Raw genomic sequence first — 12680 nt, forward strand, 5'->3', positions numbered from 1 at the left:
GAGCTCACGAATGTGCATTTCTATTTTATTTACTTTATTTATTTTTGAGACAGGGCCTTGCTCTGTTGCACGGGCTGTAGTACAGTGGTGCAATCACAGCTCACTGCAGCCTCCAACTCCTGGGCTCAAGTGAGCCTCCCAACTTGGCCTCCCTCCCAAGTAGCGAGGACTACAATCACACGCCACCATGCCTGGCTATAGAATTTGCATTTCTAAGGTGTTCCCAGGTGATGCTGATGTTGCTGGCCCAGGGGCCACACATTGAGTACTGCTGTTTAAGGCAAAAGACTTAAACACTCCATTTATGAAAGACAGAAGGAAAGAAAGAGAGAGGAAGGAAAGAAGGAAGGAAGGAGGGAGGGAGGGAAGGAAGGAAGGAAGGAAGGAAGGGAGGAAGGAAGGAAGGAAGGAAGGCAGGCAATCCTTCAATAAATCCATTAAAACACATTCAAACTTCAGAAATAAACATGTTCAAATAAGACCAGCAATCATTGGTGGTGGCTTATCATTTCACCCATTTGACAGTTTTAAAAGATTGACTGAACTCAGTATTGATTAAGGTTTAGGGGAAAGGCTATCTCATACACTGTGTTTACAAATGTGAATGAGTACAGCCTTTCCAGAGGGCAGTTTGGCTATATGTATCAAAATATAAAATGTGCTTGTTTTGACACTACAATCCCACTTCTAGGATTTTACTCTAAGAAATGATAAGTGTGTGAAAAGATGCATATGCATGGGGTTGCTCATCACAGTTTCATTTATAATGAGGAACAGCAAACCCATTAAATATCCCTCCATGGGGAGCAAGTCAGGCAAATTCTGTACAGACACTCAAAGGCATGTTATGCAGTGAAGAGAAGGAGGCACACGTGGGTTCTGCAGAGAGGCAGATCCCAGTGAGGGGTCAGGACGGGACTTGGCTGCACATCCTGGTTTCCTCTTCCTCCACGGAGAGCAGAACCTTATGAAGAAAACAAGCAGCATAATGAATAAGTACTCACCTTTAGCAAAAGATAGTATGTATAGTTATATCAATAAATATTAATTTGTTGATTTAAATGTTAATAAATATTAATAATGTTCGTATAAATTAACATACTGATTTAAATATTACTATTCCTTAATAAGAGAAACAATAAATTGATATTATGAACATTAAATATTAATACATATTTATGTATTAATATAAATAAATACTAATAAAATTAATAAATATTTAAACATACATAAAGTACTCACCTCTATTGATTAAGGTTTGTATTAAGGTTTATAATATTAAGGTTTAATAATTAAGGTTTATTGTTGTATTAATACTTAACCTGAATAAGTACTCACCTCTAGCAAAAGACAAAATGTATACTTAAATTAATAAATAGTAGGCCGGGTGCGGTGGCTCATGCCTGTAATCCCAGCACTTTGGGAGGCCGAGGCAGGCGGATCATGAGGTCAAGAGTTCGAGACCAGCCTGACCAACATGGTGAAACCCCATCTCTATTAAATATACAAAAATTAGCCTGGCGTGGTGGCAGGCACCTGTAATTCTAGCTACTTGGGAGAATGAGGCAGGAGAATTGCTTGAAATCGGAAGGTGGAGTTGTGATGAGCCGAGATTGCTCCACTGCACTCTAGCCTGGGCGAAAGAATGGAACTCCGTCTCAAAAAAAAAAATTCATTATTTTAAACATTAACATAAATGTTAATATGCTTATCAAATAAATTAAAATATTAATATAATATAAAAATATTTTATATTTACATATTAATATTTCTATTAATTAAATAAATATTAATGTGTATACCAGTAAATATTAATAAAATCAATAAATATTTAAATATGCATATTGTCTTTTGCTAGAGGTGAGTACTTATTCACTATTTGTGTAAAAGTATCTATCTATCCATCTATCTATCTGTTGTTCCATTTGTCCAAATAAGTACATGCTTGTGTGTATGTAAGAGAGAGATTTGCAATCTTTATTCAGCCATCAAATATTAAGCAGAAGAAACAAGACAGGTAAGGTACTTTGTGTTCATGGAGCTTACGTCTAGTAGGGAAAGACAGATTATAAGTATTAATAGAAAAATATAAATATTTCAATTCCAGATGTAAAAAGTACTTTGAAAAAGAGGGAAAAAAGGGTATATTGCTCACCAACATTTTAGCAGTGGCTATTTATGAAAGACAATACTATGGGCAAGTTTTTTTCTTCTTTGAACTGCCTGTGTTGTCAAAAATTCACTTTTTCAGAGACAAGGATCCTTAACATGGTCTTCTAGGCTGTCATGCCTTGTGCCTCTCCCGCTTCACCAGCCTAAGCCCCTCTCCTCCCTCCAGCAGCTGCTCTTCAGCCATGCTTGCTTGAAACTGGAGGCTGCTTCTGTCCTTAGTGTCTTGAGGCGGGGACGCTGTTACCCTACATTTCACCCAGGCAGCTTCTGCCTATCCCTGAGGCTTCAGCCTGTCACTTCCTCAGAGCAACCTCCCTTGACATCTCCACCGATGCCCTCCACTAGCCATTCTCAGAGCCCCCTGCAATTTTTATATTTCATATGTGACAACTTATATATTACATATTTATTTGTTTGCTTACTAAGCTCACTCATATGCAAGTTCTATGAGGGCAGAAACTGGGTCTCTTTTGTTCAACACAGTGTTCAGCAGAGGCTGGCAAAGCTTGGTCATTTGTCAAATTTGTGTAATGAATGAATGAATGAATGAATGTACATATGTACTATTTTGCCTTAAACAGTAAAGGTATTTAAAAATACGTTTTTTATTGTTGTTTTGAGACAGGGTCTCACTCTACAGCCCAGGCTGAAGTGCCGTGGTAGCATCACAGCTCACTGCAACCTTGAACTCCTGGGCTCAAATGATCCTCCCATCTCGGCCTCCCAAGTAGCTAGGACTACAGGTGTGCGTTGCCACACCAGGGTAATTTTTTTTGTTTTTGTTTTTGAAGGGATGGGGTCTCACTATGTTGCCTAGGCTGTAAAAATATTTTTAAAGGCCAGCCATGGTGGCTCACACCTGTAATCCCAGCACTTTGGGAGGCTGAGGTGGGCGGATCACGAGGTCAGGAGTTCAAGGCCAGCCTGGCCAACATGGTGAAACCCCATGTCTACTAAAAATACAAAAATTAGCCGGGCATGGTGGCACATGCCTATAATCCCAGCTACTCGGGAGGCTGAGGCAGGAGAATCGCTTGAACCCCAGAGGCGGAGGTTGCAGTGAGTTGAGATCGCACCACTGCACTCCAGCCTGGGCGACACAGCGTGACTCCATCTCAAAAGAAAACAAAAACAAAATAACTTTTAAAACAAAGTACAAGATTATTTGTATGTATTTGCTTTATAAAATAATTTACATTGCCTTTTAAAATGAGGTGAATTTTGGGGAGAAGTCATATCTCTATTATACATACCAAGTGGGCATATATTTTGGGGTTGGGGGGAAACTCCAGAATTCGTACCTTCCTTGCAAGGGTTATGAATCCTAGTTGTGCAAACTTTGGTGCCTGAGTAAACCTCCTTCCAAAAAGAAGGATATTGGACCCAGTGATCTTTGGCAAAGGTCCTTTCCAGCTAAAAATTCCTGTGGTTCTATGAGATCTGAGATGGATGCTTACAAGTCAGTGATTATCTTAGTCTGTTGAGGCTGCTATAAGGATACCATTGCCTGGGTGGTTTATAAACCACAGTCATTTATTTCTGGAAGTTCTGGAGGATGGAAGAGGGCCCATGATTAAGGGACCAGCAGATTCCACGTCTGGTGAGGGCTGACCTCCTGGGTGTCTTCCCCCTGTGTCCTCATTTGGCAGAAGGAGGAAGAGGGAGCTGTCTAGGGTCTCTTTTGTAAGGGCGCTGACCCCAGGAAGAACCCTCATGACCTAATCGCCTCCCAAAGGCCCCACTTCTTAATATTCTCACATTGGAGATTAGGTTTTAGCCTATGAATTTGGGGGGGGATATAAACATTCAGTCTGTAGTGATTTATCATTTGTTCAGAAAATAATGTAAAACAAATATATTCTCCTCAGTGTCTATGCCTTGGCCAAAGGAAACAGAAAACACATATGATATTCCTATATCGTACATGATGAGGTACAGGGAAGACCGGTGAGGATAACCTTGCTCTTGCTTGTCATAGTTCTATAAAATAATACAACAAAATAACTTGACTAATTGAACCCATAAGAAAACAATCTCTAAAAAAATTGTGTGTGTGTGCTAGAAATTGTCACTAGCACCAGTTAGTGTTCAAGCCAAAGAACAGTGATTAATTCACTTATAGGATTTGGGTCAGTTATTATTTATTATTATTATTGTTTATCCTTAGAGTTGGGCAAATATTGGAGTTATACAATCATATTATTTCAAGGAAATCTTCCCAAAGAAGATAATAACCTTCATCAATATGTAAATCACATTCTACTTGGCCTTTGTGGAATCTAACTATTGACTTCCTCCCTCTTCAACGTTTTTGTCCACATCAGTCATCTTTAAAAATGAAACTGCCTAATTTCTAGAAAGTCAGTATCACAGCTCAACTCATTACGGCAGAAGGAAGGGTAGTCTCAGTCCTGTTTTTAGGATAATTAGGACATCCTCCATGGGGCAGGGTTGAGTCTTGTGATTCGGGAATTTTCTGCCCTGAGAAAAGACATCCTTGAGATACAGGTAGAGTGTTCCTTATCCAAAATGCTTAGGACCAGAAGTATTTCAGATTTCAGATTTTGGAATATTTGCATATACATAATGAGATAGCTTGGGGATAGGACCCAAGTCAAAACATGAGATTCATTATGTTTCATATACACCTTCTACACATAGCCTGAAGGTAATTTTAAACAACAGTTGTAATAATTTTGTGCATGAAACAAAGTTTTGACTGTGTTTTGACTGTGTTTTGACTGGTCACATAAAGTTAGGTGTGGAATTTTCCACTGTGGTGTCATGTTGACAAGCAAAATGTTTTGGATTCTGAAGCATTTCAGATTTTAGATTGTTGGATTAGGGATGCTCAACCTGTGTAAATTTATCATTTTAAAAAATGCATCAATCTTTGAAGGGAATTTAATGTAATCCTGTTCAGAAGAATGTAGAATGAAATTTAAGGCAGGTTCTTCCTGTACCTTCATCTAAGGAAGCTTAGATGCTGAAATCCCCCAGAGGAGGTTGTAATGTGAGGGCAGAGGTGAGGCTACCACTACAAAGGGACCCAGTGACACAGTCCTGTAAAGAAGATAGACTTTTAGGCTGGGCACGGTGGCTCATGCCTGTAATTCCAGCACTTTGGGAGGCTGAGGCAGGCAGATCACTTGAGATCAGGAGTTCGAGACCAGCCTGGCCAACATGGTGAAACCCCATTTCTACTAAAAATACAAAAATTAGCCCGGCATGGTGGCACATGCCTGTGATGCCAGCTACTCGGGAGGCTGAGGCAGGAGAATCGCTTGAACCTGGAGGTTGCAGTGAGCTGAGATTGCACCACTGCACTCCAGCCTCGGCAACAGAGTGAGACTCCATCTCAAAAAAAAAAAAAGAAGATAAGACTTTTCTCTCTCATGGAACAGTCCTCAGGCAGCAGTTAATCTAGGGCTGCAGGCTGCTCTGCTCCCCGGTCAGCCTGGCGCGAATTCTGTCTGTTCTGTGGCTCTATCCTGTCCAGAGCGTGGTCCTCACACAGCAGAAGTTGTGACATGCAGTTCATAACTTCTTCGGCCAGGAGAAACTGCACATGCACTTTTCTTTTTAAATACATTGGCCCAGGGGCCAAGCGCAATGGCTCATGCCTGTAATCATACTGCTTCTGGAGGCCAAGGGGTGAGAATCGCTTGAGCCCAGGAATTTGAGACCTGCCTGGCAATACAGCAAGACCCTGTTTCTAAAACAAACAAGCAAACAAACAAACAACAACAACATTAGCTGGACGTGGCGGTGTGCACCTGGAGTTCCAGCTACTCAAGAGGCTGGGGTGGGAGGATTGCCAGAGCCAGGAGCTCAAGGCTACAGTGAGATATGATTACACTACTGCATTTCAGCCTGGACAATAGAGCAAGACTCTGTCTCTAAAAGAGAAAAAAAGACACTGCCCCAAATTTGCACTTACCCCTTGTGCTCAAATCCCATGGGTCATAACTGAGTCACAAGGCCACACCTAGGTGTAGAGAAGGAAACGTGGCCTCTTGCTGTGTGACCATGTGCTCAGCAAAAATTCAGAGGGTTCTTTTACCAGAAGAAATAAGGAAATGATGGATACGGGATGTGGGATGAGGGAATTAGGCTCTACCATAGTGATCTTGTGGAAATTCAAAGGGTAGAGGTGCATAGACACACAATGTTAAAGAAGCATTATAGTTTTTCTTTTTTATCTTTGTGTGTGTGCATGTGTGTAGAGATAGGATCTCACTGCGTGGTCCAGGCTGGTCTCAAACTCCTGGGCTCAAGCGATCCTCCTGCCTTCGTCTCCCAAAGTGTCGGGATTACAATCATGAGCCACCACACCTGGCCTTTCGCTTTTTTATCTTAATAATTAAAATCGTGCATGCACGTGCGCACGCGTGTGTGTGTGTGTTTACAATGGGTACAGAAGGAACAGAGCCATGAGTTATGTTTCACAATCTGTGTAGGAGATATCTTTTGACAGTTTTATCCAGTTTTCAACAGTTAAATATTTTAGTTTCCTCTAAGAAGATAGAGGTCAGTGTGACCCCCTCGCTCCATCAATGGACATTTCTCTTACTGAGTGGAGGCCAGCTGAACCACTCCTGAGCCACAGGCAGGGGTCTCTTTTGTTCTCTGGGCAGAGCTGAATTTACCGTGAAGCTGGGGAAGCCTAAGCTTCAGGCTCCTCACTTGCTTGGGCCCCTTCATACTAGCGTCGCCCTAGCACTGTGTTCATGGGGTCCTTTAGCACTTTTCTTAAAGAGTGCTTCCCCAGTTTTTTAAGCTTCTTGCTTCACAAAATCAGGCCTTGGCAACCCGTTTCATGCCTCCTTTCTTTGCTGAGCCCTCCTACTTTTTCCCAGATGGGGAGAGGCTCCTGGGTGTCGTTTCCCTCATCAACATAGTTTCTTGGAAGAAACCACCCTAAAAGGAAGTATAGCGAAAGAACATCCCAAAGAAAGAGATGTTAAAATTAATCCTTTTGCACCTCCCACATAAAGTATGCCTTTTATGCTCTGGCCCAATTTTGTGTGCCTTTGAGGATTCTCATTTGTATCAGTAGGGGTCCTTGGGTTTTTTTTTTTTTTCTTTTCTTTTGAGACAAGGTCTCACTCTGTCACCCAATCTGGAGAGCAATCCTACAATCACAGCTTACTTCAGCCTTGACCTTCTGGGCTCGAGCAATCCTCCTGGGCTCAAGAGTAGCTGGGACTACAGGCGAACACCACCACGCCTGGCTACTTTTTAATTTTTTTGCAGAGATGGGGTTTTGCTATGTTGCTTAGGCTGGTCTCAAAGTCCTGGGCTCAAGTTATCCTCCTGCCTAAGCCTCCAAAAGTGCTGGGATTACAGGAAGACGCCACTATGCCTGGCTGAAAAGCTCTTTTTTTTTTTTTTTTTAATGGTACTTTGGCTATGGCAAATGCCTACTTGAAATGAGCGTTTCACACTTTGGTCACCACACAGTCACTTAGATGGAACCCACAGGCTGCCCAATGCCACGGGCTCCCACTGGGCATTTGGAGAAGGGCACACCCTTCCTGGAGTGGTGAGCACTGCTAGGCCTGCTCTCCACCCTTTTCCACCCTCTGGGTGTCTTCAAAACTGGCTGTTTCCTATACTAATTTCTGGCAGGTCTGGATTTTCCATATGAGGGCTTCTTTGGCCAGTACTTCTTTGTACTGAAGAATCTTATTTAGTTCCACTTTCAGATTCGAAAATCAATCTTTAGTCAACCTAAAACATTATTCCTGGAGTGGAGCTTGACTGTATGTGGGGAAGAGGAGAGGGAGAGACTGATGCAAATATGCACACACACATACTTTTTGCATACAATTTCAGGGAGGCCAGGACCTTCTGAAACCCTTCCTTGCTAAGCCCAGATCAACAGCCTCTGCTGTAGAGGTGAAAATGCAGCCAACTTAACTTGTTAACAACAACAAAAAGGCCATAACAATACTTTCCTCATGAGACTGTAAGAGTAAGTGGAGGCGATTAAATGAGACGATTCATGTAAAGTGTACTGTCTAACACATGGTGAGCAGTTATAATTGTTCACTTTTCTTTTGGGGCTTCAATGATCTTACTGGTTTTCACGAGTTGCTTAGGTAATAACAATACTAACAGCCTTTGTTTTTCCATGGCCTGTTGTTTGCCTTTTAACTTGAAGGGACACAGTCAGAAGCTTCATTTTTTTTAATGTAGCCAAATCTATCTTTATTTTGTGTCTGACTTCATTAATTACTTCTAAGTTGGATCCTCACCCTTCCTACAGAGCTCTGACAGATTCTGTTGCTTGTAGACTGTTTTCTCCCCACGGTTCGATTTTTATTATTTAGCCATCTAATCCATCTGGAATTTATCCTGGTATATGCTCTGAGGTAAGGGTTTAACTTGATCTTTTTTCCCATTGCCAGCCAACTATGCTCCAATCATAAATCTTCTTTCTTCTTACATATTGTAACATCTTCTTTTTTTTTTTTTTTTTTTTTTTTGAGGTGGAGTCTTGCTCTGTTGCCCAGGCTGGAGTGCAGTGGCACAATCTTGGCTCACTGCAACCTCCGCCTGCTAGGTTCAAGCCATCTTTTTTGGTATATAATAAATTCCTGTATCTTGTAAGATCTTTTCCCGGGCTTTCTGTTCTGTTTTACAGAACAAAGATCTGGCTATTTTTGCATAAATGTGTCTCAATATCTTGTAGGACTAGTCTACTCTTAACTCTTAGTTGTTGTAGGTTTTTTTTTTTTTACAAAATCTAAAATATGTTCACCAGTTTATTTTTCCAGATAAACTTTTAAACATTATTGATGAATTCTATGAAAAATCCCCTAGGAATTTTGATTGAAATCAAATTAGCCCTATAAGTTAACTGGGTAGTATTGCCATCTTAGCAATAGTGTTTTACTAACTTGGAGTTTCAGGATCAAAATACGGTAATCAAACTTTTACTCTAAAGAGATAAAAGCTGGAGTTTACAGGATGCTGCGTATCATATCACAGAGTTGGCTACTTATTTTCCCATCTTTTTATCTCCTAGAAATACAGGAAGATTATTGGTCACAAACATGTGAGTTACTGTAATGAAATCCCCCCAAATCCCTAGACTAAGGAATTAAGGTGAAGTGGGTGTCACAGTTATTTTCGAAAGCTTTTTGTGATTTTATTCTTTTCCTCTAGGTGGACACTTTCTCCCCACATCCTCCTACCAGTGAATCTGCTTTTGCCTTTCACTGCCCCTTCCAACCACCATCCCAATCTGTTACCTTGTAACTTCTTAGTGACAAGAAGATGTGTGGTCTCCTGAAGACTCACAATATATTTATGAGGATAGTGAGTAGAATATTTTATATTAGGATGATCTTGAAACATTTGGACTATATGATTAATGTTCTTCTAATCCATGAGGATGCACTGTTTAGGACATTTATTTTATTTTGGAGGTGGAGAAGAGAAGAAGGAATAAAATGGCTGTAAGTGAAGAAATATTCTTCTTCTTCTTTTTTTTTTTTTTTTTTTTTTTTGAGGCAGAGACTTGTTCTGACCCCCAGGATGGAGTGCAGTGGCGCGATCTCGGGTCACTGCAACCTCTGCCTCCTGGGTTTGAGCGATTCTCTCGTGTCAGCCTTCTGAGTAGCTAGGATGACAGATGCGTGCCACATGCGCAGCTAATTTTTGTATCTTTAGTAGAGACGGGGTTTCACCGTGTTGGCCAGGCTGGTCTCGAACTCCTGACCTCAGGTAATCCACCCGCCTCGGCCTCCCAAAGTGTTGGGATTACAGATGTGAGCCACTGTGCCTGGCTAGGAATATTATTCTATTTAAATGTCCTGAATTCCTTCAGCCTCTTTAATTCAAGTCTTAAATTCCACCCTCCCCACAAACAGGTAAGTGTAGTAAAGCAGATATCTCAAATTTGAAGTAATGTCCTTTACTAGAATCTTAAATTTATACACAACATAGCGGAAGTTTCAGATGGTTTTCTTGTCTGAGCTCTAGGTATAAAACTCTCAGACTTGGACTTGGACTTGGACAGCCCTCTTTTTTAACACCTAATCTGCTCGAAAGGAATCTGAGTTCAACAGAAGGAAACAAAATGTGCTAAATCAGTAAGAGTAATCCTCCAAGACGATATTCGTGTTTAACAGGCTCTGTAAATACAATAGTATTATTTAGCAGGAAAGACCAAACATGTCTATAGAAGGTATTCCTAAATTTAAAGATAGTTCACTGCTTTAAGTGGAGCTTTGTGTTTGCTTTTGGTTTGCTTGTTTTCAACTTTGGACTTGTGGTAGTTGGTGGGAAGAATTAGGGATAATGTTGGGATTATTTTTCTTCACTTAGAATAAACAGACTGACCTAACTCTGTTTACATCTTTTGCACTCAACAACTGCTTCTTTAATACGTTTACATCACAAAGTAGAGAACTAAAGTGAACTTTCTTATAAAGTCAATAAACATATAGTCATGAGTATTTGATGAAAATGAGAGAATCTCATAGAACTGGCTCTTCAATTACACTAGTGTAGTGTAAATATTATATTTATATGTATATATATGTGTATGTGTGTATATATATAGCCCCCCAGCTTCTCTGAAAGCTGACACAGTGTAACTCTTCCGTGTGGCAGTTCTGCTATAGGCTTGATCTGTGACCTAGGTTGAATGGCATACTTTCTGGGGAAAGCAAACTTTTCTTTTGTGATACAGAAGAAAATAGATCAATGGGTGGATATGACAAGAGTTGTTCACCAGAGCAAAGCCTAGGCAAGGGTCTTTGAGCAGACCCCAGGTGGGGGGGCTCAGCTAAGTCTTTAATGAATGCAGTTTGGATCTTTGTTAATCTTCCCGGAACTCTGAAAGAGTATTTTTTTTTTTTTTTTTTGAGATGGAGTCTCACTCTGTTGCCCAGGCTGGAGTGCAATGGCATGATCTCGGCTCACTGCAACCTCTGCCTCCCCAGTTCAAATGATTCTCCTGCCTCAGCCCCCCGAGTAGCTGGAATTACAGGCACCCACCACCACACCTGGCTAATTTTTATATTTTTAGTAGAGATGGGGTTTCACCGTGTTGGCCAGGCTGGTCTCGAACTCCTGACTTCAAGAGATCCTCCTGCCTTGGCCTCCCAAAGTGTGGGATTGCAGGTGTGAGCCACTGCTCCCAGCCCGAAAGAGTATTAACTATGGACATACTCTGAGGCCTCTCTTTTAAAAAAATTGGAAAGGTGCTTCTCTTTATAATTTTCTGTATAAATGCATTGTACACATCCCTGATTTCGGTGTGTTTGGGTAGTGGAGGGAAGATTATAATTCTATAGATGATTGTAGTCTACAGGTAAAGGATAATTAGGTCAACATCTGATCTTGCAAGGTTAAGACTGTCATGTTAACATATTTGAATGTGGTCAGGTGCTGTTATTGGCAATGTTGTCTTGATTAGACATCATCATGCCCTTGCCTGGTTAGACCGAGGAGGGGCAGAAAAGCAGATAGGGTAGCCACAGCCTCCTGTTGGCAAGGGTACCTCTTCACTGACAGGGCTACAGTGTTCCTAGTTGTGACTTTGCAACCTGTGCCAGGTAAGAACGAAGCCAGGACTAGGAGCAGCATGCTGAAAGGAGCGGTCCAGCTGATGGACTCATATTCATCACTGCTCACACTAAGTTCAAGAACTTGCAGAGGAGTGACTTGCAGAAACCTTAGGCATTTATTTGCTTGTCCGGTGTCAAGAAGTTGCTGCAGGCCGGGTGTGGTGGCTCACATTTCTAATCCCAGCACTTTGGGAGGCCAAAGTGGGAGGATCACCTGAGGTCAGGAGTTCAAGACCAGCCTGGCCAATATGATGAAACCCCGTCTCTATTGAAAAATACCAAAATCAGCTGGGCGTGGTGGCAGGTGGTAATCCCAGATACTTGGGGGGTGAGGCAGGGAGAATTGCTTGAACCCAGGAGGCAGAGGTTGCAGTCAACTGAGATTGCGCCACTGCACTCCAGCCTGGGTGCAGTGTGAGACTCCATCTCAAAAAAAAAAAAAAAAAGCAAATTGCTGCGTAGGTGAGGCTTAATCTTACTGGGGCCATCACTGGTCCTGAGTTCTGTTATTTTGTGACCCAGAAACTAGATTTCCCCAGGAGGAGTCAGGCTTTAGGAATTTATGTCACCCTAGCCAAACTCACAAGGACTATTTGTAAACTAGAATGTTTGTTTTTTCTTACATATGTGTTGAACACTTCCTGGGTGTGTGATTCTGTCCTAATTTCTGGGGGAAGTCCCAAAGCGGGCTAAAGTTCCTTTAGAAGCTTGTGGGACAAATATGTAAATAAATACGTTATATATAGTGTGCTAAGCGTAGAATGGCCTTACATCCTGGTCTTCTGGAGACACTCCTGGTTTATGCCTGTAGTCCCCGTGTAACTGTTAAGCATGCTCTCTTTCACTTTCAGATCTAAGGCCACAGGAAGAGTTCTTTATGGATGTTTGGGGTATAGAAATGATAGAAAGGAAGGACAATCAGCC

At 41.5% G+C, this 12680-nt stretch overlaps 1 protein-coding gene across 20 annotated transcripts in view; it reads left to right on the top strand.

The window, feature by feature from the left end:
- Positions 1-12680, top strand: part of TACC1 (transforming acidic coiled-coil containing protein 1) — a 130683-nt gene that overhangs the window by 50090 nt on the left and 67913 nt on the right. The gene's annotated exons all lie outside the window — the stretch shown is intronic.

This window comes from Theropithecus gelada, chromosome 8 (genome assembly GCF_003255815.1).
Source record: "Theropithecus gelada isolate Dixy chromosome 8, Tgel_1.0, whole genome shotgun sequence".
NCBI classification, from domain to species: domain Eukaryota; kingdom Metazoa; phylum Chordata; class Mammalia; order Primates; family Cercopithecidae; genus Theropithecus; species Theropithecus gelada.